At 46.0% G+C, this 27,746-nt stretch overlaps 1 long non-coding RNA gene across 1 annotated transcript; it reads right to left on the bottom strand.

Moving 5' to 3' along the window:
- Positions 1–117: 117 nt before the first annotated feature.
- LOC142814044 (uncharacterized) lies at positions 118–26,635 on the bottom strand. The gene is made up of 3 exons (XR_012894787.1): positions 26,459–26,635; positions 26,182–26,274; positions 118–439 (listed from the first exon to the last, which is right to left on the bottom strand). It is a non-coding gene; the product is annotated as an uncharacterized LOC142814044 (long non-coding RNA).
- Between the last annotated feature and the right edge of the window lie 1,111 nt (positions 26,636–27,746).

The following is a 27,746-nucleotide window of genomic DNA, read 5'->3' as shown; positions in this document are numbered from 1 at the left end:
ACCCGTAAACAGTCGCCGCTCGTGTTGTTTTGCATAACATCTTTATTCATTTACAGATACTGCATGCCCCCTTCGGGCCCATGCAGGAGGGGAATACAAGAATACAATCAGCCCATATATAGTCAGACACTGAGCAGCTCGGCATAATTAAAATAGTATTCAAATAACAGGTATACAAGTGTAGAGGAATATCAATGTTTGGTGCATATCGATTTATGGAGAACAGAATTGTCGTGAAGCTGCTGCTTATGCCTTGTACCCATTCTGACGCTCCGCAATGGCCGTATCATCGCAGGTTCGATCACGTGAGAACTTGAAGGAACATCGTCTTCACCGCCTTCAGCTCTCGTGACTTGGATACCTTCGTGGTCCTGCCTCCTGCTCGTGGTCTCAGAGTGTTTTCCGGTCAGGATGGCGTTGGCATCATAAATGGCTAAACCTGCAACCCCAGACATCGAGAAACGGTTACAGAAAACTAACAGACAGTAATGCCTAATATGTATAGAGCCATTTATTTCTAGTAATTGTGATCTACACAAGAGGAAAGTAAAATAGAGAAAAAGACAGCTTGCTGGCGTTTAGGGCAGAACCTGCAGCCTTCGAATTAGGCATCCGATGCTAGACCGATAGAGATACAGCAGTCTTCATTCTGTCGTCCTCTTCATTGTGTGTGCATTATCATGGGGTCGTGCATTGAGGAAGGCAGCAGTCGGAGGTTTCAAGACACAAGTTTTTAGTTGGGCAGACTTGTGCCCGGTAAACAAGAAGTCAAACTATGAACAAATGATACACAATGTACACTAATGGCAGCGGGCATAGCTTTGACCGTCAAGGTTTGCCCAAGCGGTAAATAGTACTGGCTTTTACATATGCGCTATAGAAGATTCTAACGTTATCAATGGTGGGCGCGTAAGCGTGTGAAATGAACTAGGCCATTCGCGTCCAGTGAGTAATTTTAAAAGAATGATTGGAAGTTATCGTGAAGCTTCTCAAACACTGCTGGGCGCCCTGCGTCATGCGTTTCTTGGAGTCTTTGCGTGTTAAACCACGGCCGAGCGTGCACTCATTCCGCTCCTCTAGCCCAGCTATGGTTAAACACGAATGCATCGAAATGAAGCACACGTGGCAACATGTGCATTCACACGTGGGAGTGTCAGTCAGTGCTGATAGCAGCTACTGCGGCGAGTGTTTAACTCGCTAGGAAGCAAAAAAAACGCGCTACATGTCTTGTGCAATGTGACGCTAGCAGGCAGAAAATGTTCCATAATCCCACTATGGCTGCGCTCAGCCCATGTCACCTAGACAATTTCAGGCCTGCTCGCTGTGTCTGCCTCGTGAGCAGAGGTCACTCCGTTTAGACCGGTCTGCTTCGCTGCACAACGTGCCTTGGCTTGCTCTCGTCGCTCGACCGACATGGATTGCCAAGCCCGACGAACGTTTTTGTGGCGTGCTGGTGTGCTTGTTGGCGACTCGAGAAGACCGCCTTTTTCGGTGTCCGTGAAGTGCAGCGTGGAAATGTGATACGTTTTTGTGCACTGGACATTCGCAATCTGTACAGCTGCACATCCGAATGGTTGGGCGATGCTGAGTGGTGAATTGTCGTGGCAAATGGATCGAAGTTGCGAGTGTTCTTGTTTCCTAAGGACAACCGAAGAACAAAATGGGAGCATGTCGTCCGTCAAGCTGGCGTCGACATCCGTTTTTTTTCGTGACCCGAAGGTACGTGTACCCGTACTACATATTTCCAAGTCGTTTTAATGGCACCACCTCCGCCATTCTCTGTTCTTGCTCTAAAATAAAGGTGTCATGTGCGCTTCTGAGTTTTGGCGTACGTCCTGGCTTTTAATATTGAACGCGCGCGGTTGTAGTACGTTTTCAGAACAGGCAATTTTCCATCAGGTTCTGTGAACATTTAGTCATTGGCGATTACCGCCGCGGACTTGTTAAATTACATGTGTTCACTTGGTTGCTAAAATGGAAAAAAATGCTGTTGCAATAGTGAGTGCATTGGTTTTGTGAACAGTATTAGGTAGTTTTAGAATACCGTTTGCAAGCGCTGCGGGCGTGGTGGGCGTAGCGGGTGCCATATGAGTTTTAGAATAGCGTTTGTCCTGCTGCAAATCGCAACGCACGATCGCAGCGACACCATAGCCTCGAATGCAGTATTTGCGGGCCACATGCGTGCCGCGATCACCACATGCTATTTCAGATTTTCCGCGCGCGGGCCGCGAACGCCGACTGGCGTTACGACGCATGCGCAGTGGCTGCGACCGCACCGCAAGGGCTTGCGGTGCGCTATTATAAAACTTCCTATTATCTTGCCGATGTTCCTACAACTTTATTGGGGTATTTTAATTATGCACCAGTCTCTCCAGTCTTCGCCTAATATGTTTTCTTGAAATTTAGGTGCATGTACACTCACGATGAAGCGCTTTTTTAATTGGTTCTCTGGCGTGTGTGCTCTTCTTCAAGCTAGAATATTTAGGAACCATTACCAAAAATATACCGATCCAAGAACTGGCTGTGGAGTAGAATCCCCTACGGGGGCTACACGATTTAATATAGACCGACTACTAACATTTTTCCCAGGCCTTAAGTTATATGACTGACTACGTACTGCTTCGACAGGGGCCAGACCAAAAGAGGAAACTTAGTGTCGGTCACACGAGATTTTTGTGAAAGATTTCGTTTTCTCTTGCAATGGTCATCACCCTCATATTGTGCTGAATAACATACTTGTTATTCAGCACAATATGCGCAGCAGCACACACTATCTTGTGCAGCAGCACACACTATCTCCAATAACTACATGTCTATGAAGACAGATGTTCGAAAGAGTACAAATAAAACTGCAGAAATTTTGCAAATAAGTAGGAACCGTTTTTCTTCATGCTATAAATAGTGTATGTATGTGTGCGTGTGTGTGAAAATATTTTATGACTGAAATTTACCTCATTTATTTCGTCACTTTGTTGGTCCATCAAACTTTCCTCCTACAGTTCAACCTCGCGTTGAATAGCGCACAATCTTTGACTTTTTAGTAGAAGAAATGGCTCATAGGTGAACCTCCAAACGCTTTGAAGTGTAATACAATACTTAAACCAACGCTTTTTTTCAACCCAAGAGGCAGAATAAAGCTGTTAAGCATGTAAAACTCGCAGCGATCACCTTATTATGTAACGGGAGACAATGGTCGCAATGGATTCATAGCCTCCAGTATGCGTGCTCACTTGGGCAAAGTGAGTGAAGTCACGATGGCAGTCAGCAGGCCTGATAACATTCTTCTAGGAGCCATTGGCTCGCGCTGACTCGAGCTTTTAGGTTTAAATGCACAGATATACCCTATGAAGTGCACTTGGGGATGACCGCCGCTATAGCTCATTCGGCATAGCATCGCGCGCCTAATTCGAAAGTTGAAGGTTTGTTCCCCACCAGAAGTAAGTTGCATTTTTGTCCACTTTACTTTCATCGCATTTATATCATAATTACTACAAAGAGCAACCTTTATTTTTTTCTTGAAACTAGTTCTCATGAATGTTGTGCCTAAAAAAAAAGTCATTGATGCACTCCTGGTCACTCCAGAAATTATTACTCGGGGACATGAAACTACAGACACACGCTTACACAACCTAGTAATGCTTTTCTTTTTTGTCGATGGAAATGGAAATTGATCTCGGGCATGACAAGAGAGAGAAGGTTACTGAAATGTACTCAAAAATGCAATGTTTTCCGGCGGGCTCGTGAAAAAAAAGTAGAAAAATGCACCGAAAAGTGCGCCGAGGCGACCAGAAAAGCGCACGATCCATGGCCTGTGCTGAACGGCGATTTCTCGCGGTAACGAGAAAGCTGGAGTCATCCTTATTGCTCCTGTTTTCGCCCGCCTAACCGAAACCCGCAGGTGTCAGAATGAGAAATGTTCGACGCTGCCCTCCCTTCGCATGTGGTAAAAGTCGAATCCAATAGCTTCCGCGCGCGTTGCTTCGATTGCGATGGGAGCTAAAGGAATGTACCGCTTGTGTTTTCTCTCACAGCAGTTTTGCGCCAGAAGCAGGGAAGCTACCGCATTCAGCGCATTATCAGAGTGGACGTATAGGCCCCGAAAGAAAACAATGTAAGTGCCGTGAATAGCACAAAGGAGCAAGAAAACAAGTGGAGAGGAACTAAACACAAAAAACAAATCGTATGAGACAAACTTTCAGGATGCCTATAAGCTTTGCTGGTAAGAGCAGAACGTGGTAGTGTGATCGAACCTAGCTCGCACTGTCTTCTCCTTCCAAAGCCATGCTTCACTTCTCGTTTGACGTCTCATCCAAGCCTCGATGACATCGACTTCTTTGCGCAAAACATCGGTCAAATTAAGCTTTTGTACAGTGGCGACTGCTAGCACAGCTGCGATGTGCCCGCTCCACGATGTCTCATCATTTCTTGAATTAGCACGGTACCAGCTGCACGTCTGCAAGGAATATGGTACAACAAAATTGCAAGCTGAGAGTGTTGGTGCGCCTTCATAATAGAAGAAATGAGTGCATCGAATGTATCGCTCCCTCTCTTTTTTGCCTTCGTCTTTAGGGCGCTATTTTCTTCAAGTATGCACCTTGAATGATAGAGGTTCATGTGCACAGCTTCAGAATCAGCTGTTAGATGTACGTCAAAGATCTCCTGATGGTGCGAATTATTGCCAATTTCCTCCCTAAGATGTACCTGTTACCATTACCTCGGACTTTTTAAAATAGATAATACAACTTCAAAGGTTTCCTAGAATGTAGTGAAACTGCAGCACCATGACGGACTTCACTAGCGCAACTGCTAGGGCTTAAACTGGTTTTCAGGCGAGTGTCATTTTGGTTAGCTTCATTTAAAAGTAATTGATTCCCTGTATGCGTCCATCTCAGCATAACTATCTACAGTTTTCCTTTTGACAAGAATAATAGAATGCTTTTGTAGGTAGCCGTGCCAAAGGAAAAAAAAAAGAACGAAGAAATGTCTGTTGAATGAGTTTCTCCTTGAAACTAACTTCGGAAATTTTTCGAGGTTAATTTATCTCAGTAAAATTTGCTGGGTGCGTTCTTTTGCACATTACCGTCATTTATGCCAAATTACAGGCTGGAGAGACGATTTGATTCCCTTCAAATTAATTTTAAAGCCTTCAAACGGCTCACTTGGCTTGCCAGAATTATTGGCAACACTGTCTGTGGGTCGTCACGTTTGGCGTGTCAACGTAAGTAACGCACACATTGCGGGATCAAATCCCGGCTGCGGCGGCTGCATTTCCGATGCAGGCGAAAATGTTGTAGGCCCGTGTGCTCAGATTTGGGCGCACGTTAAAGAACCCCAGGTGGTCGAAATGTCCGGAGGCCTCAACTACGGCGTCTCTCATAATCATATGGTGGTTTTGGGACGTTAAACCCCACATATCAATCAATCAATCAACGTAAGTAACGCAGCTGGTGGCCTTGCGAACTTTGGCCGCTGCAGCGTTCACTACGGCTGACCACAAGGCGACGGTGGTGGTGTTCGTCGGGGTTCTTCCTTTCTCCGTGGTGTTTGGCCGGCGTTTCGTTGGTTGGCGCGCGATTTTCTGTTTCCTCTGGTTGAGTGTGCGATGGTTGATAGTTGGTGTTGCTTTGTGGGCTGCACAAACCCCTCACACAAGACACAGAGTGTTTTGCTATCGCGGCTTTCCACGTGACAGTTTCCTCCTTGAGAAGTGGATCAGTGCGATCAGGTGGGACAACTGGTTATTGAGCGAAACGGCACGCGTGTGTTTCGGTCATTTCTCGATAAAGTTCAGGACAACTTTTGGCCAGCGTTTGGCCGGCGTCTGTCTGTCCGTGCGTGCGTACGTGCGTGCATCCGTGCTTTCGTCTGTCTGTCTGTCTGTCCATCAGAGAGTCAGTCAGCCCATTCGTCCGTGTGTGTGTGCATGCTTTCGTCCGTGCATCCGTCCGCCCATCTGTTTTTCCGTCCGTGCACCTGTCTCTCTGCTCGTTTGTCCGTCGTCTATCTGTCTGTCTGTCCGCCTGTCTGTACGTCTATCCGTACATCCGCCCGTCTATCCAGTGAACACTACGAGTACCGGCATCTCGCAGCTTTCATCATATATTCATCGTATACGAGTAGCGGTTCAGCGGACATTCCGAAGACTAAATGAGAAGTGGCTATACTCGGGAACAACTTTCTGTGACAATGAAGGGAAGACTATATACCCTACTACTACTACTACACTACTACAACTACATACAACGCCGACGCACGAACCATGGCATAAGAGGCTTCACCAATAAAACGGGGAGGTAACAGCATCATTTGCGCGAGAGTCGCCGCTGTTGGACAGCTCTAATACACTGTTAGTCTCGGACATGTTAGATGACGATCAGCACGCTCACCTCTGCTCCGAGCTAAACTCCGAGCGCCTGCACGGCCCGGCATTCAAAGTTTTTGGGGTGAAGCTCCCTAAGCCAAGGGTCGTGCCTCCGCGATGTATGTAGTAGTAGTAGTAGTAGTCTAAGTAACAGTAGGTAGCCACCTCTACGGCCACACTAGAGGAGCGGCACGCGCGCATCCTTTTCAATTTAGGAGGAAATCCGCGCACGTTAACCATAAATAAAAAAATAGTTGTCTTGATGAAAACCTTACCGAGACGACTATCGGTGACTTAATCTCCAATAAAATTTGCCCTGAATTTCATGCTTACTAAAAAAAAAAATCGGCCCCGTATCTGCATGTTCCACTGCAAATGTCGTCGAAAGACAATAGTCTTGTGTCTGGAGAGAGTGAACAAAACGTTTATTTGATGTTCTGTGCAAGAAAATTGGTAAATGTTATTCTGAAGGCGCCGCGTTAGAGTACCTCGAGCGTGCAGCGGAGGTGAGCAAGTGCATCAAGCACGTCACGCGTTAGACATGAGGGCTATCTGGGAGTTATCTTGGAAAACAAAAGGCGCGCGCCCTGCGCACCCATCTCGGAGGTGTTAAGGTGTAGAACGCAAGGTGGCGGGTAGCCGTTACCACCGTGTCATTTTAGCAAAGCGTTGAAAACACTTGCCTTTTCGGGCAAGCATTGCATGTTGAGCGCAACGTGATAAACGCTATTGTCCTTAGCATTACTTATGTATGCTTTTTCTAGTAACAGACACACGTACAGATTATAGACGTGTTGTTACGGTGCCTCAGATATGCGTAATAAGTGCTTTTTAATTGACAATCGCACAAATATGAACGCTGAATTCAGAGCAATATTGGTGGGCGCTGCGGATCGGGTAGGCCATTTGGAGTATCCTTTGGTCACTTAGGTGCCACTTTGGGTAACGTTGAGGGCCAACAAACAGACAAATCTACAGACAGACAGACAGACAGACAGACAGACAGACAGACAGACAGACAGACAGACAGACAGACAGACAGACAGACAGACAGACAGACAGACAGACAGACAGGCCATAATCTTTGCGTCGAAGGTCCTCAAGAAAGACTGTCGTCTTTAAAACTAGTATCAGGAGGACGCAGTTTGAGCACTATCTGACCAGAAACGGTAGCCCTGTTAAACTCGCTGGGCGTAACCTCCTTAGTTTTAGCTAGGTTAAGCCAGGGTTGGGCCGCAGTGTCATGAATATGGTGGACTAGTTTATATCCATAAACTAGAGGCGGTGAAAGGTGAGAAGTAGACATGAAGCGCAGGCCTTAAGAAAGTGCGCCAGTCCCAACTCTCGTTTAGTCCTTGGAATGTCCCCTGTATGGCGGTACTTTCGTGGCACAGTGCTATACCACGAAGTGGCTGCGATGTCCCTACGCACGGGGGGTCCTTGCAGTAGAGCGTCGGCATATGAGACTCTCTGCGATAACGATGGTGACACTTTTGACTGGGCATACTGCTGACGTTCCCGAATAAGCTGGCAATCCCGAACCGCGAGTCTAACTTGCTCACGCATGACGTCAGCCAGTGACGACACAGCTGAAGCGCTGGAGTCGAGTCGCTGCCTCTGGAGCTCCTCTCGCACCACAGACCTCACGACATCACATAAAACCTCTTTGCTGTTTCCCAAGGCAGTGGGTGCTGCGTCAACGAAGGTGATGCCCAGATCCCGGTTGCACACCCTCGCTCGTTGCTGAAGCGTTCTTTCCAGCGTGGCCGCCTCAGAACGGAACTCCGCGACGGTGGAGTGCGGATTTATAACCAAACCAGCAAAAAGTTCTTGCCTTACACCTCGCATTACATTGCGAAGCTTTTTGTCCTCGCTCATGTTAGTATCTGCTCGGCAAAAGAGATGGGCCATGTCATCTATATACATGGCCACGCTTTCATTGTTCCGCTGGTTCCCAGCTTGGAGAGTGGTCTCGGCTCTCTCCTTGAGATCCGTACTTGGGTAGGTGGCAAGTAGCTCCCGTCGAAAGCCCTCCCAGGTCGAGATGGCAGCCTCGTGGTTTTTGAACCACGTTCATGCATAATCTTCCAAAACAAAATAAACACCTCGTAGCTTCCGAGCAGAATCCCAACCATTGACCCTCGCGACGCGCTCAAATCGCTCGAGCCAGTCCTCTGCGTCTTCGTATGCGCCACCGTGGAATGGTGTGGGTGTCATCGGCGCATCTACTACAATTTGTTGGTGCGTGGCCTGGGAACTCATCTCGGTAGCATCTCTGCTGGGAACTGAGACTGTTCTTGTACAATCCAAATGGGAAAACTCAGGTTACTCACCACGTAGGCGATGGCGGCGGTGCTGGTGAACAGGGGTCAGCGCGGTGGGTCCGAGTTTGCTTTGGTATAAATTGCCTTCTCAAAGTTCAGAAGAATTTGGGTTCATACCCCGGCTCCTTCACCAGATTTGTCATGTACAGTTGAAAAGTCGACTTTAATGAAAATAGCTAAAACAAGCGAACTTGTGTCCCACTTACAAACAAGTGAGAGAATGAATGAATGAATGAATGACTTTATTTAACCCCGTTTTGAAAGGGAAGGGGGCAATAGAAAAGAGCGTGGTGGGAACGAACTACTTGAAGTAGTCCTCCTCTACCCTCCCAGCCCACTCCAGCATGGCATCTTGAATGTAAGGCCTCGAGCTGCGCAAAGCAGCCTCCCACTGCTCCTCCCTGGAAATGAGGCGTTTCAGGAAAGGAGAAAGAGGGCACTTCGGGCAGTGCCACATGATGGGGTTCAAGTCCGCTGTGGAAGAGGCACAGAATTTACAAGAGGGGAAGGGCAACAGGACGGATGAATGCTGTGTAGGAGGTAAAGGGAAAGAAAGGTGCGAGTCTGCAGCTGTCGCCACAGAATTTCGCGCCTGGGTAAAGATTTGCGCTTGAGTGGCAGGAAGGTTAAGCGCTCTAATATTTAGTGGACGCAAATGTCAAGGAGTGAAATAAGGCGATACCGTGCTGTAAACGGTGCCTCCTCCGTAGCAAATTGCGACACATCGGATGCGTGTGTTCGGACTGTGAATCCTCGGGCACTCGCATGCGCCACCTCGTTCTCGGAAGGGCCCGCAGTCGCGGGAGTACAGATTAGCGCTATGAGTCGATCAAGGGGATGATACAAAAGTAGGCAAACGGCTGGCTTAGAAACCCTGCTCGCTCCGAAGTTATATATAGCTGTTTAGGAGTCACTGATTATAACGGATGAACTAGGTATTGTCAAGGCCAAGGCTATGGTCACTTCTTCCGCTTCCTCCAAAGAAGAGGCAGGAATGGAGACGGCCGCAGTGACCTGACCGTGAGAGTTGATTACCGATACTGCATAATGATGCCTGTTTCCGTAATCAGCGGCGTCAACATAGAGCACATCATTGGAGGAGAATAATTGCTTTTTGAGAGCCTTCGCATGCTGCCTCCTGCGCTGTTTCTGGTGCTCAGGGTGCATGTTTTTTTGGAAGTGGGGAGTGTATATGTTCTCGTTTATGTAGTATGCAATGGTGGACTTGACCTTGGTGATGGGTGCTGGAGTGACAGAAACGGTTTGTAGAATGTGACGGCCCGTCAGGGTGTTAGAAAATCTGTTACACTGAGATGCAATATGGGCTTCTCCGAGTTCCGCAAGGGTGTTGAAGGTGCCGGTACGCGTAAGTCTTTCCGTGAAGGTTCGTATAGCACCCCTAAAACGAACTAGCAACTTACAAAGTCTGAGGGCCTGCTTCCGGTGATCGCAGTTGCAAAGTGGCTGCCGCTGCCAGAGTGATAAAAAAATTACAGCAAATTCGGAGTGAATGATAATGAGTGGGGCGAAGCGCTGGAGGATTCTATATAGAAATACTGTATATATTTACGCAAGAAACTACTAAAATTCGTAAGTTGTAGCTATACGTCATTTCCGTCCCTCCTTCATAATAACGGCTTTATGGTCGGTGAAGTGGTAGATCGGTGGTGGGGCATAGTGGGCTGTTTGCAAGGACGAAGTAGTGGGCAGCTGGCAAAGGTGAAACTATAGGCGGTCACATACATACATACATACATACATACATACATACATACATACATACATACATACATACATACATACATACATACATACATACATACATACATACATACATACATACATACATACATACATACATACATACATACATACATACATACATACATACATACATACATACATACATACATACATACATACATACAAGGGATGGACAGACCCACGCCATTAGGAGCTTCGCCCCCAAAATCGGCACGGAACACAGAAAACGGAGCGGGGGTGGACGGGTGGCCATATGGTGCTTTGTCCTTAGCGGCGACCAAAAGTGCGAGAGTTTGTTGCTTAGTTCCTTGTGGTAGAAAGCCTCGGTGAAAACATGGGAGTGAAGTCTGGCTGTCCGAGGCCCGCAATCGCAGCTACAGGTTTGCAGCTCCCGGCGGCGACAATGGAGGGTAATGAGATGAGACGCGGGGGTGGCGCCACGGGTAGGACGGCGCTAACGCGGGTGCTGCAGTGAGTGCTGGAAGATTCGTTTGAAGCGATGACGGGTGTAGGTTTAGTAGGTGACATGTACAGACATGTTTCAACGACTACGTTAGGTGCGCGTCAGGTTTCTTTCGAGTGAACCGACGGGTCGGCTGTGTAGCGAGCGGCGTTCGCGGCTAGTGTTGCGAGGGAACGGTCGAGGCAGCAGCTGCGGGCGCCGCGGCAAGCGCGCGGCAGGCAAGGAAGAGAGTGGCGTCAGCATTTAGGCCGCGTTCACACTGAGCATTCTGGCCGCCGAAAGTGCTCCGAATCCGGTTAAGCGGCGGCGAGATCCGCCGAAAGGGCCCTCTCCGCGCCGATCACTCTCGGACCGATTTTCGCGGCGTCTGCCGCCGAATCGGTCACTGCGGAAAAATAGGAGCGCTAGTCAAGGAATTTCGAAAAACAATGGCCAAGCCCTACTCACTTGTTATGCCGCAGGGCACGTAACTGAATGTTGAAACAAACGGGAATTTAACCTACTCTGTGCCCACTTCGCCTCCGTATTCCGTGAAAGAGGTGACCGAGCTTGTGGTGGCGTGACCGAGCTTGTTGCGGTCTTGCTGAGTATAACGAACCCATCAACGCCGCTGGTGTCGGTGGTTTTAGGGGCGAAACTTTTTGTAGCGGCACCCATTTATCCCCCGTAGTATGTAACAAGTATAACATTTTGACATCCAAGGTGGTGCTGGTGAGAGACTTCTTCTGTGCGTTGTTGAACAATAAAAAATAGTGCTCAATGTACATGTCAATGGCTGCTAATGGGGAATGAGAGGCAGGAGCATTCAGCTTTTAGTTAACGCGTAGGCTGCGATCACCATTAGCAGCCATTGGCATGTACATTGAGCACTATCTGACAAGAAAGGGTTGTTACGTTATACTCGCTGAGTGTAACCTCCTTAGCTTTAGAAAGGTTTAGCGAGTGTTGAGCCGCAGTGCCATGAACTTGTATATACCATGAATGAACTCGAGGTGGTTAAAAATGGGAAGTAGATACGAAGCGCAAGCCGTAAGAAAGTGAAAGACGAATTCTCCGCCTCTCATTTCCAATTAGCAGCCATTGGCATGTACATTGAGCACTATCTGACTGAAAAAGTTTGCTACGTCATACTCGCTGGGCGTAACCTCCTTGGTTTTCGAAAGGTTTAGCGAGCGTTCGGCCGCAGTGCCATGAATACAGTGAACTAGTATATACCATGAATTCGAGGTGGTTAAAGGTGGGAAGTGGACCCGAAGCGCAAGCCGTAAGAAAGTGTGCGTGTGCCACCTCTCGTTTAGTCCTTGGAAGGTCCGCTCGATGGCGGTGCTTCTATATGGGGAATGTATGATGAAAAGATGCGAGATGGTGGTACTTGGAGTGTTGAATAGATGGACGAACGGACACATAGACAGATGCATGGATGGACGCATGAACGGACGCAGGGGCGGCTGCATGGACGAACGCAGGGATGGATGCACGAACAGAAGCACGCACGGACGGGCTGATGGACGCATGGACGGTCACACTGACGGACGCATAAACAAACGGAAGTGAGAATGAATGGACGGACGAATTCTTCGCCCCACTTTCCATCATTCACTCCGTGGATGTGCAGCCATTTTTTTTCTGCTCTTCGTGCATTACAAGACAGCCACTTGCCAGCAAAGTAAGCAGTACTGTCTTTTTTTGCTTATTGCGTGCGAGAATCGTCGAAGTATACACCACCGGATAGCGTAGCGGGGTTTGCGAGCCGCGACAACAACCGGGTGACAGCGCATCCATCCCGCGTTTGCCCCGTAGTAGATGGCATATTCGGCGGCGCGGGGCGCGGCCAGTGCGAACGACGCTGCGTTTCGGCGGCAGGGGAATTTCGGTCGCTGTAGAAAGCGGATGTTTCAGTGTGAACTAGGCTTTACTGCGAGGGGAGCATGACGCCAACGCACAGTAGCGGCGTGACCTACTTGGCAGCGCGCCAAACCCTTCAGTGCACAGCGGTTTCGCCCGGAGGTACAGCGTTACCCGGGCTATCTAAAAGCTGCGTCGCACCTTGAAATAGGTCAATTTTCATCAAGGCTAGCACCTGTGAGGAAGGTAACTTTACACGGATAAGACATTTCCATTGCTTCAGGAGACTGCATTTCACGAGACGTCAGCTGTTCAGTTGACAAAATAGGTTGAATATTTTGATTAAACAAGAAATACAAACAGCGTACAAAGTGATTATCTTGATATGTATGAGACTCGGGCCTTATACGGGCCCGACTCAGGCCCAAGTCTGACCCGAGCCTGACAGTTACGTGCTTTAGCCCGGCCCCTACCCAATCCAACATGACCTCACATGGTCCGCGGGCCAGGCTGGGCATGTGAAGTTGCCCTGTAATAGTAGATACAGCGGAAACATGCTGTTAAACAAAATAGAGGGCAGGTGTTCACACAAGCCGGGTGTTTAGTTTGCCCTGGTGCAAAATATATGAGTGCACATTTCAGGTGCCGCACTGCCAATGTGCACAAATAGTGCTGTGCTGCTTCATTACATGTGGAAACCGGAACAAAATATATGTGATTGCAAAGTACTTTTAACGTTTAGGTTTCAATATTGGTTTGTTTACGATGAACTCGCCACGTCTTTTATTTTGTGAATGACATTTTATTCTGGTAAACAATCTTGAACTCACGTTAATAAAATGCTTAACCGGCGAAAAAATAAGCTACAAGAACATGAAGTGCAGTGTCATTTAATTATATACCAACCATGCTAGTGTACGTAAATAACAAGTAGTTGTGTTGTGCGCTGGCCGGCAAGCTTAGAATGCTTTTACCTGGTACGTGTAGTTAATTTATGGTCACAAAGACAATATTTTAGAACGCTTTTCTATTCGCTCATAAATATAAACGCGAGGCCATCTCCGGTATTGCTCACGGAACAACAAATCGCTAACAATAAAATAAGGTGGTTCTTCACTACAGCATAATCGCCAAACCATCTCAAAATGAATACGTTCTCTGTACAATTCACTGTACGGATGCATCAGTAGCTTCCGTCTCGAATTTTTTCGTTGCAGCGCCGCTGCTCTTTTATTAGCTCTCGTTTCCGTCTTGCCGGCTGTCATGTTTGTGAAATATAACCATCTTATGGATTTTGTTACCGGATAATAAAGCGAAAGCCAACTACGAGAGAAGGACGTGGCTCAGGCAAAAGGTCTTAAATAGAAGCTTGTAGCACGCTCTTTGCGTGAAGACAGCCTAACTGGTGTAACGCAGGGATGCTTGAAGTATGGTCACACAAGAGTTCACCTCAAGGCCTCTCCTCCCTCCACCGGCTTACCCCCCCGCCCCCCCCCCCCCATATCTGACTTATTTCTGAAAGCGCTCTGCACATCGTGGTTTTGGGACGTTAAACCCCAACAATTATTATAATATTATTTCAGACGTGGGTTACTGTTCCTTAACGTTCACCTGTATTTCCGGGGCACTCTATGCTAAATTACACCGTAGAACGGTGGCACAGCGAACGGCATTGCTGCTGTTTTTTCTTAGTGAGTGCTATGAAAAGCACTGGGGAGTCAATTATTAGGTTGTCACTGTTATATTTTTCTTTGCCTTCTTGAGGTGCTTAGACTTTTTTTGCATGATGTAGCACTTCTTTTTCAAGCCGGGGCGATAGTTTTGCAACATTTGAGTTACAACAGCAATACATTTGTGGAATGAGCATATTTTGTTACTACTGAAAAACACGGGTAGACAGATGAAACAGTTTATCGATGCCCTGAAGGATTCCACTTTCATATATGGACGGGGAGGCTTCACCTCACGTCTGCGTAGTTCTTAGGCACTGTTTCATTAGGCGATATATTGAGGCAAAGAGCTTTAGAGAGACATGTATGTACGCACACTTACAGAGCACTCCTTATTGTTATTTTTTCGTTTCTTATGTATCTTGCGTGTACATGCAGGTTATGTATGTAATTTTGTAACAATATTATATTTCATTAGCGGCTAAAGCCTTTACGAAGAACTGTTTATTCTGATTTGTTGTCACAGCAATTGTATGGCGCTCTTTCGCCGTGTAAGACGCTCTTTCGCTGACTTCGCTGTCATATATTGTATAAAACTCAAATCCATAGCATCGCTTTTTATGTATTGATGACCTAGTCGATGAGTCAATATTTCTGGAGAATCAGCGCAGAAAAGAATACCTAACACACACATAAAATTCACGCAAACACAAGCACTCTACTGCTACTCAAGTTGCAGTATGGCGCTTGTGTTTGCATCTTTTTAGTTGCGTGTTTGGTGTAATTAAAGACGATAGTCTTTCATGGGGACCTTCGACGGAAAAATTTTGGTCTGTCTGTATGTCTGTACATTTATCTGTTTGTGCGCCCTTAACGATACCTCAACCGGCACCAAATGGCCAACCCCATCCGCAGCGCCCACCAATATTGCTCAAGCTTTGGCGTTCATAGTTGTGCTAATGTCACATAAAAGCAATCATTGCGCGTACCTGAGGTGCCGTAACAACACGTCTTTGTTTTGTATGTCTGCCTTTATACTAGAAGAGGCACACACAAGTAACTCTAAGGACTGTCGCGTTACAGTGTAACGCGATGCTCAAAAAAGTAAGTGTTTCCAACGCTTTGCTACGAGGACACGGTGGTGGCACCTGCCCGTCGCTTTGCATTCTACACCTCATCACCTCCGAGTCTGGCACGCATTTTTCTCCGCGGACGCGCATGCCTTCGTTTTCGAAGATAACTTCCAGATGGCTCTTGTGTCTAACTTGCCTCGATGCGCTCGTTCGCCTCCGCTAAATGCTCGAGGCACTCTAACGCAGCGACTCCAGAATACCATTCACTGATTTTCGTGCGCAGGGCATCAAATAAACGTTATGTTCGCTCTCTCCGGACGCAAGACTATGGTATTTCAACGACTATTGCAGTGTAACATGCATATTTGGGCCAATTTTTTAGTGGCCTGTTTAAAAAAAAGCCACCAGGCCTGTGCGGAATGCGAAGCACAGTCACAGCAAAAGCTGGAAGTGCGGCCTTTCAGAGCCTTTTGTAAACACATTTGTGTAAGTGCTACAAACACACTTGCTTGGTACCCACTGCTCCATGCATAATCATGATTTTTTTCTTCTAGTCGGCCGGCATTCTCTATGCTAGCCTTCGTATTTTTTCGGAGAAGCGTGGTGTCTGCTACACACTTGCAAGGAATTTTTATATGCAGTAACAATGAAGAATTCAGCCTGAAGTCAGTATGTGGCACACTTATTAAATGCGAAGCATTTTTTAGCGAACTTTGGCGACTTTGAGCGTATCTATCTATCTATCTATCTATCTATCTATCTATCTATCTATCTATCTATCTATCTATCTATCTATCTATCTATCTATCTATCTATCTATCTATCTATCTATCTATCTATCTATCTATCTATCTATCTATCTATCTATCTATCTATCTATCTATCTATCTATCTATCTATCTATCTATCTATCTATCTATCTATCTATCTATCTATCTATCTATCTATCTATCTATCTATCTATCTATCTATCTATCTATCTATCTATCTATCTATCTATCTATCTATCTATCTATCTATCTATCTATCTATCTATCTATCTATCTATCTATCTATCTATCTATCTATCTATCTATCTATCTGTCTGTCTGTCTGTCTGTCTGTCTGTCTGTCTGTCTGTCTGTCTATCTATCTATCTATCTATCTATCTATCTATCTATCTATCTATCTATCTATCTATCTATCTATCTATCTATCTATCTATCTATCTATCTATCTATCTATCTATCTATCTATCTATCTATCTATCTATCTATCTATCTATCTATCTATCTATCTATCTACCTATCTATCTATCTATCTATCTATCTATCTATCTATCTATCTATCTATCTATCTATCTATCTATCTATCTATCTATCTATCTATCTATCTATCTATCTATCTATCTATCTATCTATCTATCTATCTAGCCGCTTACGTTTGGGGGCTCTCGTGGTCACCCACTTACTTGGCGTGAACCAAAATTAGTATGAGAGGGTAAGACGGTTCGACGAATACAATGCACTTGTCAAGACATGAATAATGTCACAATACTGTTGCGTACGTCGTCAAACACGTCCCGCCAGACAGTGGCACATACCCACGGGCGGGTATGTGCCACAGGTGATTGACACTTGGTATCTGCTCAGACACGACGAAAATACACATGGACAATTTTAACGCGCGAGTGTTGAGAAATAAATACCCGATGTTGGTAGCGTCGACGCGACGAGTCCCAGCTGCAATCGAACCCAAGAATCCTGGGTGCCAAAGAAGCATTTTACCATTCAGCTACGCTGGGTCTCAGAACTATACTTTTCAAATAGGCGCTAATCTTCGTGAAACGTTAGTAGTGGTTTCAGTGCTGCCTACACAATTTTATAAACATAGTACAGCACTTAATTTCAAGTCCAATCAAAGCTCCCTTGTCGAGTACTTCTTCGAGAAACGCCGTCTTTTAAAGCTAGCTGAGCCTTTGCTTCCATCTACGACCGTAGTAGCCTTAATAATGCATGGATTACATACTGAAGTCTTGAAGCAGGCGCGAATACGGTCACCAGAAACTCTAGATGACTTCCTGGAGTATCTTCAGAACATACCATCGACTTCGGAAACAAGCATAACTACTCATTCAAGCAGCTGTTTCAGTCGGAGTAAAGCAGACCAGTCAAGCCGCGATCAGGGAGAACCGAGCCACCTCGCAAGTAGCACAGATAACTTGACCTGGCACGCTCCAAGAGATCGAGTGAATAATATTGACACTGAAGCTCAGGAGGATTCAACAGAAAAATGGATAAATGAGGGTGACCCGATAACTCCAAGTGAGACTGTTTTATTTAAGTTCCTCTAGCCTACTTCACATTCCCGTCAAAGTAGGAAACAAGCCGATGATGGCTCTCGTAGACAGTGGTGCATCTGTGTCTATCATAAATGCCAAGATGGTGGATGCACGTTGCGTGCATACTGGAAAAATCCTACGGGTACAAGACTATGATGGAAAAGTAGCATTGCATGTTGAGTGGAGCTTTGTTCAACAACATCGAGTTTCAGGATCAGAAAATTGAGAGCGAAGGGTTGGTGCTAGAGGGAGTGACGTACGACTTTTTGCTCTCAAGACCAGATATAAAGGAGGAGGAGGAGGATTAAATGAGGAAGGACAGAGAGGTTAGCCAGTTCTCAGACCGGCTGGCTACCCTGTACTGGGGAAGGGGGTAAGGGGGATAAAAGATGAGAGAAAAAAGACGTTGTAAAAAAAAAGAGAGAGAAGGTCATCAGACGATCCACGACGCTGTTTACAGTCTGTCTCTAAGACCACTTGCCCGCAGAAAGCGCAACAACGCTCTCAATGCCTTGCGTGCAGAGGACGGTCTCGGCCAGTGTCCTAACACCCTTTCTTCCGACAATTGGCGATTGTCTATTCTATCTAAAGCTTTTGACAGTTCTTTTCTTGGCACGCTGAAGCGGGGACACTCGCAGAGAAGATGAGAGAAAGTCTCTGCGCAGCCACAGTTGTCACATGTCGGGCTTCTGGCCATTCCGATTCGAAACGAATAAGCATTTGTAAAGACCACCCCAATCCACAGACGGCACAAAAGTGTCTCCTCTGCTCTGGTGATTCCTGATGGAAGACGGAGCTGTAGGTGTGAGTCCAAATTATAAAGGCAGACGTTGGTGAATGCCGGTGAATTCCACTGAGCGAGTGTCAGTTCTCGTGCAAGTGATCGAAGCCTTGCAGCGGCGTCCGTTCTTGATAATGGTATAGCTACACAAGGGGCATCATCATGAGCAGTTCGGGCTGCTTCATCTGCACGGTCGTTTCCATCCAGATATAAAGAAATTGAAGATCATCTACCGGGCGATGTGGTTCTAGTCGACGCCGTAGCAAGGAATGAGACGTATCAAGGTAGACATATAACCTACGAGTTGTAAAGTGCGCGGAGGATATCGCAATGACCTACCCTTAAGTTGTATGCAGAGAAAGCTATCCTCAGGCGACTAAGTCATACAAGGTTCCTTTTGAGCTCGCTGACAAGACCGTAATCCAAAAATCACCTTAGAATATGTCAAGAGAGCGAAAGATTTGGCTCAAGAAAGAGTTGCAGGAGATGCTAGATGCTGATATCATACGACCATCGGTATCACCCTTCGCTTCTCCCATAACGATCGCACCGAAAGAAGACGGAGCCTTCAGATTATGCACCGACTACAGGGTTCTAATCGTCAGACAGAACTCATATCATTTCTCATGCTGAAGATCGACACAATTATAAATGAGACTGGTGGTTGCCGACATTTTTCCCGCATTGATTTGTACAAAGGCTTTTGGACGATCCCACTAACCGAAGAAACAAAAATGTACACAACTTTTATCATGTCATCTGACCTCTACGAGTATAAACGGCTTCCTTTCGGTTGGAAAAACTTGCCAGCGTGATTCCGGAAGGTCATGAACAACGTGCTAAAGCCATTCCTTGGTGTTTTTTGTAATGTGTACATAGACGATACACTAGTCTTCTCTAAAACAGAGGCTGAGCATCAGGACCATCTGTCTCAGGTGGTAAACGCCTTAAGCTTGGTACATCTCAAGGTTAATTTTAAAAGGAGTGCATTCTTTCAACAAAAGGCTGTGTTTCTTAAACGAGTCTTCGATGGCAACACTAAAAGGACGAAACGAGAGTTCGTCGAGAAGATCTCCCAGTTGAAGAAACCATAGGACGTCCATTCACTGCGTGTGTTTTTTGGGATTGGCAGGACATTTCTGATTTTTCATAAAGGATGTTGCTGTCAAAACTAGATGTCTCACACGTTTGACACAGAAAGACGTTCCCTTTAACTGGAGTGACGAGTGTGAGAGAGTGTACCTCGACTTGGTGCACAGAATTTCTCCTGACCCTGTCCTACGCCTACCAGACTTCACTTTACCCTTTGAATTGAACGCTGACGCCTCACATTATGGGACTGGTGCAGTGTTGTATCAAAATTGTATTGAAGCATCCAGCCGAGAAAAGTGACGCGTAGTAGGTTATTACAGATACACGTTCAAGCCATCTGAAATTAACTACACTACTACGGAAAAGGAAGTCCTGGCGGTTCTGAAGGCCATTGAGTACTTCCGTACGTACCTGGAAGGTACGCAGTTCACTTTGTTCACTGATCACCAGGTCCTCACTCATCTTTTGAATATGTCCCAAACTAGAAGAAGTATTTCTAGATGGATGAATTACTTGCAGCAATTCCACTTTACCATCTCGCACCGACCAGGACCACTTTTAACCGATGCAGATGCTCTATCAAGGATTACGGTACGAAGCAACACAGGATAATTCGAAGAAATCAATGAAGTGAAGCTGTGGGAAGGCTCCGAACAACTGGTTTTTACTGAAGGTCGGTATCAAGTCCCACCAACACTTGTTTCCAGAGTCATTTATTTGTACCACGGTAGCCCAGAATCTGGAGGACATGACGGATTTTGTCGCACCTACAACAAATTGGTCAAGAGATTTACAGGGCCTCACATGAAGAAAGACGCCAGTCAGTACGTTCGTTTCTGCCATGTATGTCAAGTTCACAAAGTCAAGTATAAACAGCCTACAGATGCTATGAGACTACCTTGCTACTCGAACGTGCCTTTCGAAGTAGTTCACCTAGATTTTGCCGAACTAAATAAGAAACGGGAAGGAGTCAAGAAAACGCAAGCTTTTCTTCTGGTCATAGATGAATGCACGAGGATGGTCGTGGCACGAGCAGGGAAAAAAGATGCTAATAGCGTCATAACACTCCTCAAAAGAGACATGTTTAAGACTACGCGGTCAATCGTATTTATAACGGCCCTGCGTTCAAGTGCGAAAAGCTTGCAAGATGGGCTCGGGATCATAATATATCGATCAAGTTCTGTGCTCCATACCATCCCGCAGCGAATGGGCTGGCAGAACGTGCCATACGGGACGTGAAAAAGTACATCAACATGTACGATAGTTTTCCTGGTGGATGGAAATGTTCTTTGGAAGCCGCCGTGAAACACCATAACCGATCCTATACAAGTGACTTGGGGTGCAGTCCATAGTACGCTTCTTCAGGAGAAACCCCTATTCTGCAGGTAGACCATGAGTTGGGACTCTTGGAAAACGTCAAGATCGTCGAGGAGAGGCAGGAAAATTGACAGGAGGAGAGATACCGAAAACGAATGAAGAATAATTTCGACAAAAGGCATCAAGCAGACATGCCAGACTTGCAAGTCACCGACCTCGTACTAGTGAAGAAAGGAATAAGAGATGACAGTGCCAAATTTTACGGTCCTTACTCTGTGACCAAAACAACCACCCAGAACGGAGTTTCGTAGACTGTCTGGTACACTGGTGAACGTGGATAAGTTGAACGTGCTTCAATTGGAAATGTCTTCAAGTATTACCCCAGGAGAGGTAATTAAAAGAAACCGGGAAGGGTGAAGCGGTATGAGCCTTGGGACAGAAGAAGAAGAAGCACGAGAGCCAGGCAGGAAAGAACAGGAGGATGAAGTTAAATAAATAAAGCAGATTAGGATGGACGCCAGTTCCACACCGAAGCTATAATGTTGTTCCGTTCTTTTAAGTAGGAACACTACAAACATTTCATATGTACTATTCTAATACAGGCGTCACGTCGGGTTAATGTCAGATGCCGTCAGTTGCCATGCGCTGAAGTTGATTTATGTAGCAGTGTCCAGGGCAAGCATCTTCGCGAGCAACAGCGCTTAATATGAGCTTCTGGTGTTGCCAATACGCATGTTCCAGTTGACATCGCTGCGCAAGTGCAAACAACTGGTTATATAAACATCTGAAATTCTTTGACATATGTCTGCGTGCGTGACATTTGTACAATAATTTAGCGTCATTTCAAGATTTGTCGTTCAAAAAAAAAATTGCAACACGATCACATTTCCTCCGCATGCTTTGCATAACGTGGATTCCCAGCTACGTGGGATCTGCCGAATTTTTAGGTGACCAAGAACAAGCTTTCGTTATGGGTCGGATCATTCGACGACTCACTCGTTATGCAATTCATACTGTTTCACACCTGGTTGTTGCTTTGGTGTTCTAAATTGCTTTAATAATCATATTCACGCGATTCCTTTCCCGATATCAAGCCTGCCTACACGGGACATTCATAAGCGAGTTCCAAGCACCATCGTGATTTAGTGGTAGAATACTGTGCTGGCACGCAGCAGATCCTGGTCCGAGTTCCATTGTGTCCTAGGTGTTTTCTATTTACACTTCTTTCTTATTTCTTGCGATATTAGTTACGGGCACCGGCAGCTGCGGCCTCGACGGCGGACAACTACGGTGCCGTACGCGACCCATGTTCCGATCTCATACCAGCTTTTGCTGTAAAAACTAACACACCGACTCGCATGTCGTATCTATTAGGCGTGAACGAAAACCTGCGCATGCTGCGGACTGGTGCGGCTCAAGCCGAGATAAATAGATAGTAACATGTATTCTGGTACAGAAGAATTATTACACCATTTTATAAGGGCAAGACTGTGGGCCGCTCCCACGTTGGGACACGGAGGCCAAGCGTCACCACCGCATCTTGGGCCTTCTGTAAAGCCTGGAGTTGTCAAACCAGTTATGGCTCTTCACAAATAAATGAAATTCTTCCTCCATAAATCTGTGATCCATGTGGTGCTGCAAAGACGGGAACTCCCAGGACACGTGCTTAGAATCACCAATTGCCCCACAATCGGAACTTACAGGGGAGACCTCCGTGTACCTGCTGAAGGCGGCGAGTGTTAGACATGACTTCATTTGCACTAGCCGAAGAGTCACAGCCTGGGGCCTGGCGAGATTGTTATGTGAAGGGGAAAGCCCTGCGGCTCATCTGGTAGTTGATAGTGGTCTTATTAAAAGTGGAAAGAATGTCTCTGAAACGCGGCGGGTTGGCGTTTGAGTAGGTCGAACCAAGCCCGTCACTGGTCACAACCGGCACACCGGCGCCTCAATGCCTGGTGCGGCCGGCAAGACCTCGCGCCCTAGCATGGGCCAACTCATTAATGTTAACCAGCTCACCCACTTTGGCACCCTTGTGCACTGGCAACCATGTGATGAGGTGATGAGTAAGCACCTCATCCTAAAGTGTCCCAGCAACCTCCTCGCAGACCACCCTAGCCGAGAAAGCTCAAAGGGCTGACCTCGAGTCTGTATAAGTTTCTGTCTTGTCCGACTTAAGGAGCGCCAGTGCAATGACCAGCTGCTCCGCCTTGGGAGCCGACGATGTCCTGATTGACGTGGCCGATAATACTCGGCCTTTTATATCCACAACACTTGAAACAAAGTGACTGAAGTCGCCTTCATACTGGGCCGCGTCTGTCAAACATGAATCAGCCTCGTGCGCATGCGCGTAACGCAGAAGCACGGAGGCACGAGCTGTCCTCCAACCAGTATTGAAAATTTGATGAAGTTCCTAGGAAGAGAGCAGGAGACCGTAAGAGCCTGCCGCACATTAAATGAAAGCTGAAAGCTCCCGTCTTTTATCGTGGTCGGATCAAAACGAAAAGCGAAGAAGAGAAGAAGTGGTCATCTTTGTTGGTCAGGCAGGGGAGCTACGTTTTTCGGGCAGCAACTGCGAAATTCGGTCAAAAGACCTCATGCTATCCTAACAGGCATCAGTACACGGCACATACACATAAAAGTGCTGAGCTCAACATTGTGTTGAGGTGACACATGAAAAAAAAACAGCCGAGCTCACTGGAGCGGGCGTATTGTGAAATATGACAGCTTCGGTGTCTTGAAGCGGCTTGTAAACGTTTCTCGCTACCGCGACACGTGCAATCAGTATTCTACATAACCTGCAAAATTTAGCGAGCTATGTTACCGCATGAAAAAAAGAATAAACATTCATTTGTTTTGTTCTACCGTTTTACTGCCTGTTTTGCCCTAGGTTTGTTTAAAAAACTCCGCCAGTGTAAGAATTGTAAATATTAGATATATGATGACGATGTGCTGAGTGTTGAGGTTCAATAATAGCGTCTTGCCATCGCAAAGCATTATGTGTAATATGAGGCCAGTTTAATACCTCAATGCTAATTAAATCGTACTTCATTTCCACTCTGCCTATGTTCCAAAGAATAAAAGTTACGAACCTATGATAGCCATTCGGACTTACGTTTCACGGCATTACCATTAAATACTTTGGCAAGATTTGTATTTGTGTAATGAAACATTTATATGCCAACATTGATTGCCTTACTGGGCTATAGACGTCAATGAGCGTTCATTCGCGACAACGTATGCAAGTCACGTACTTTAAATGACAGCATAGGTGTCATCAACATGCGTGTCAGTCCCTGTTGTATCGTCCCACCATCACTGACTTCCGATCATTAGCTTAGTGCATTAGGATTCGTATTTTACGCCACCTGCAGCTAAAGTTATGGTGACCTCAAATATTCGGTTGTCCTCGTGAATTACTCTCTGTTCGGGCTTATAGGTTAGCGTGCACACGTTGTTGAGCTTGAGATCACGTGTCTGTTGCTGAACAACCACCCCATTTATATGGCGGGAACATGCCAGAACACCCAAGTACGTTGAATGAGGTGCACGTTAAAAGAACTCAAATGGTCAGAATCATTCTGCAGTCTTCTACTACGCCGTTTCTCGTATGCATAGTGTGGTTCTCGCAAGAGAAACTCCACAAACAAACCCCTGACTTACCACTTGTGTTGTCTTTGTGATGTGGTTGGCGTTCACACAATTAGGATGGCCTAAATTTCATTGAAATGGCCATATACACTTCGCTTACTGAAACACAAAAAATTGTCTTCCACATTGAACATTACGATACATACTCCAGCGTAACTATGTCTCATTTTCCTTCTCCTGCTCTGAATATCCCATAATCCATCATGTTTCGAGTAAAACTCGTACGTGCGTACATGCCAACAACGTGTCTCCTCCTCGAAGTCTGATCGGACGTTCGACATATTCAGGGTTATCGTATGATTGCTCTTCTTGGCGTGTGTGGCGGATTCTCAGGAACCCAATTCGAGGCTCCATCTCCGAGGCTGCTATGTCTACCGACACCTAATCCGTCATATGCCATAGGCGCATTTCTGGTCTTTCCGCACACCCATGAGCGAGATGAATTGGCCGCCATATCGTTCGAGTAATTTCCCCGGGGCCAGCACGCTTTGGAAGTCAATGCCATCACTCGCTTCCTAACCTTCAAAACTTTTACTCAAGCGAACCTACCCAACTTCGCTGAAAAAAAAAACTACTTTCAAACTCTTGCGGGTGCATCTCGAGGTCAAAAGCTGGCTTCATCATACGCCCAGCGCAAGACTTCTCCACGCACCATCATCGAGCTTCACCTTACGAAGCCTGAACTGAGCGAAGAAGAAAACAGGTGCAAGGATTGCTACCGATTGGGCAAAAACAAACAATTACATCAAATGAAGATATGGAAAGAGGATCGGCAAATGCATTATTTGTGGACTCATAAGAACCAATGATTATCATTCTGTATGAGCATATTGCAACAGACCGGGGCAGCCAACGAACGAATACAAGAAAATATACTTTGGCTTATATGTCTGCACAAATTTAACTTTTGCGTTAATGACAGCTAAGCTGAAATGGCGCTGAACGAAGTATGTATCTGCCATTTAAGAGAGACGTGGAGACGTATAAGGTTGAGATAAAGGCAGGGATGTCGACTTGCCTTAAATCCTAAAACATACCAGGGACAGACTACAATAGAAAAAAACTTGAGCATCCTAAATCTTCCTAGTCATTCAGAAAGGAAAGAAAATGCTCATGAGAGCCGTTCAGCCAAGTCCGTTCGACAGATATCGAGTTGCCAAAGAAATCAAGGGAGTTCACGCCAGGGCGTCGGACAGGCAGCCGAGGGAGGCAGATGGATAGGTGGCATAATGAAGTTCGAAAGTTCGCAGACGTAAAATGAAATAGGCATGCATAAGAAAGGGTAAATAAAATAATTGGGAGGAGCTTTCGTCCATCAGTGAACATGTAATAAGCTGTTGTTTCGTGTTGATGTAGAAATTTTAATCCACGTGCCATGTCGTACAAAAAGAGTATTCTGTGATGAATACACTGTCTCCTTCATGTCACTATTCTTATTTGATTAAGTCTATGCAGGTAAAAGTGTGGTGCGTGCGATATCTTGCGTTACCGAGCACGCTGCAGGGTTAAGTTTGGAAACTTACTGACAGGCATATATCTTCTACGTCGCAGCTGAGCTTCGGTGGCCAAGCAACTGTCCAACTCTTCTGCGAGTGATCGATACGAAGCAAAGGCAGCTGCAAAGAAAAAAAAAGAAGTCTTTCTTTTTATATCATTTCTGGGAAGTGGAGTGACGCAGTGTAGAGGGCGAACAGAGATAAGAACGTCAATCAACCTACTGCGAAGCCTTCTTCGAAAGAGAAACATGGCTTCACCCTCGACTGCATTACCCGCGCGAAAGTGTGTTCCAAAGTTCCCTACCGAATAAGGTTCGCCGAACATCTCTGGACAGCACATCTTGCACTTGCTTGCTGGACAGGACCTCCTGTGGGAAATGCGCTCGTCTCCGAAAAGAAGTGGCGCGCTCTAAAGACACAAATATTGCAATAAGAACGAACGGAACCGCCAATCTACAACGGCAGGAAACACAAAAAAAGGCAAGACCTATTCTCTTTCCCGTGAGCAAGGCCTACTCACAAACTCGAGCCAGTTTCCTCATTAATTCTAACCTCGCCTCGCTTCACAACTGACATTTTGAGTTAACAAATGGCCTTTCGTTTTTTTCCTGCGCCGCATCGGGCGTGAAACTAGAAGGCTGTGCAAAATAATCGAACTGGCATCAACTACATTATTGCATTTTTTAATTTTCATACTTTTTTTGTCGTTCAGTATAGGTTGCTCGTCCGTTGACTATACCTTACCATGCACTTTCGCTTCAATATTCGGCAATGTATTATTGTTGCTGCCTTAAAAACCGCTGTCCCCTCCAACTCTCTCCCCCCCCCCCCCCCCCTTGCTTCCCTTCTCTAGCCTCTTTAATCGGTAATGTTCCCTGTGCCGTGTGCTGGAGGCGTTTCTAGGCGCAGCTTGAAATATTCACGCCGTGAAATGATAAATGTGTATATCGCTTACTGAGTTCGCTTAAGAGAGAAGCCACCATGGGGATATTATAAATGGATCTCCTGGTGCATTATATAATATTACACGCAAAAATGTCCAGTTGAAGTCATTGAATTACACAAGTACACCTGTTACAAAAAGAAAAAATAATATGTAGGAAAAAATATTTAGGCAACCACTCGTGGTGACCTCTGCCGTCTTAACCTTAACTGAGTAATAGATTAGACGTAACCTTTTTTTCTATATTACATCTCGAATATATTCCTTCTCCAGCTGTACAATGTATTCCTATTCCACAGCGTGTCATCCTGATATGCGTGCTCTGGAGACCTTTATCAGATTAAATGTTAAGCCCTGAAACCGCTGCAGTTTTGAGCTATACTTGGCTCACATCATACACAGTGTGTCCCACATAGCTTGAGCCAAGAATTTGAAAGTGAAAAGCACTTAGGGGGCAAATTGAACCAAACGCATTCTACTCGCACTAGCCTGTAGGTACTCAGGCTATTTTTTATTTCTCCCCATACTAAATATTTATTAATTTGTAATTACCTAATTTTTTCATTGATGGGCTGGAAACACAAAATATGAGCACTGAGAAGTAGAGCCCTTTCAGAAACCCCCGGCAAAATTGTTTCCTGTAGGATAC

The sequence above is a fragment of the Rhipicephalus microplus genome, chromosome 4 (assembly GCF_043290135.1).
Source record: "Rhipicephalus microplus isolate Deutch F79 chromosome 4, USDA_Rmic, whole genome shotgun sequence".
NCBI classification, from domain to species: Eukaryota; Metazoa; Arthropoda; class Arachnida; order Ixodida; family Ixodidae; genus Rhipicephalus; species Rhipicephalus microplus.
This window is presented reverse-complemented; position numbering and strand designations above follow the sequence as displayed.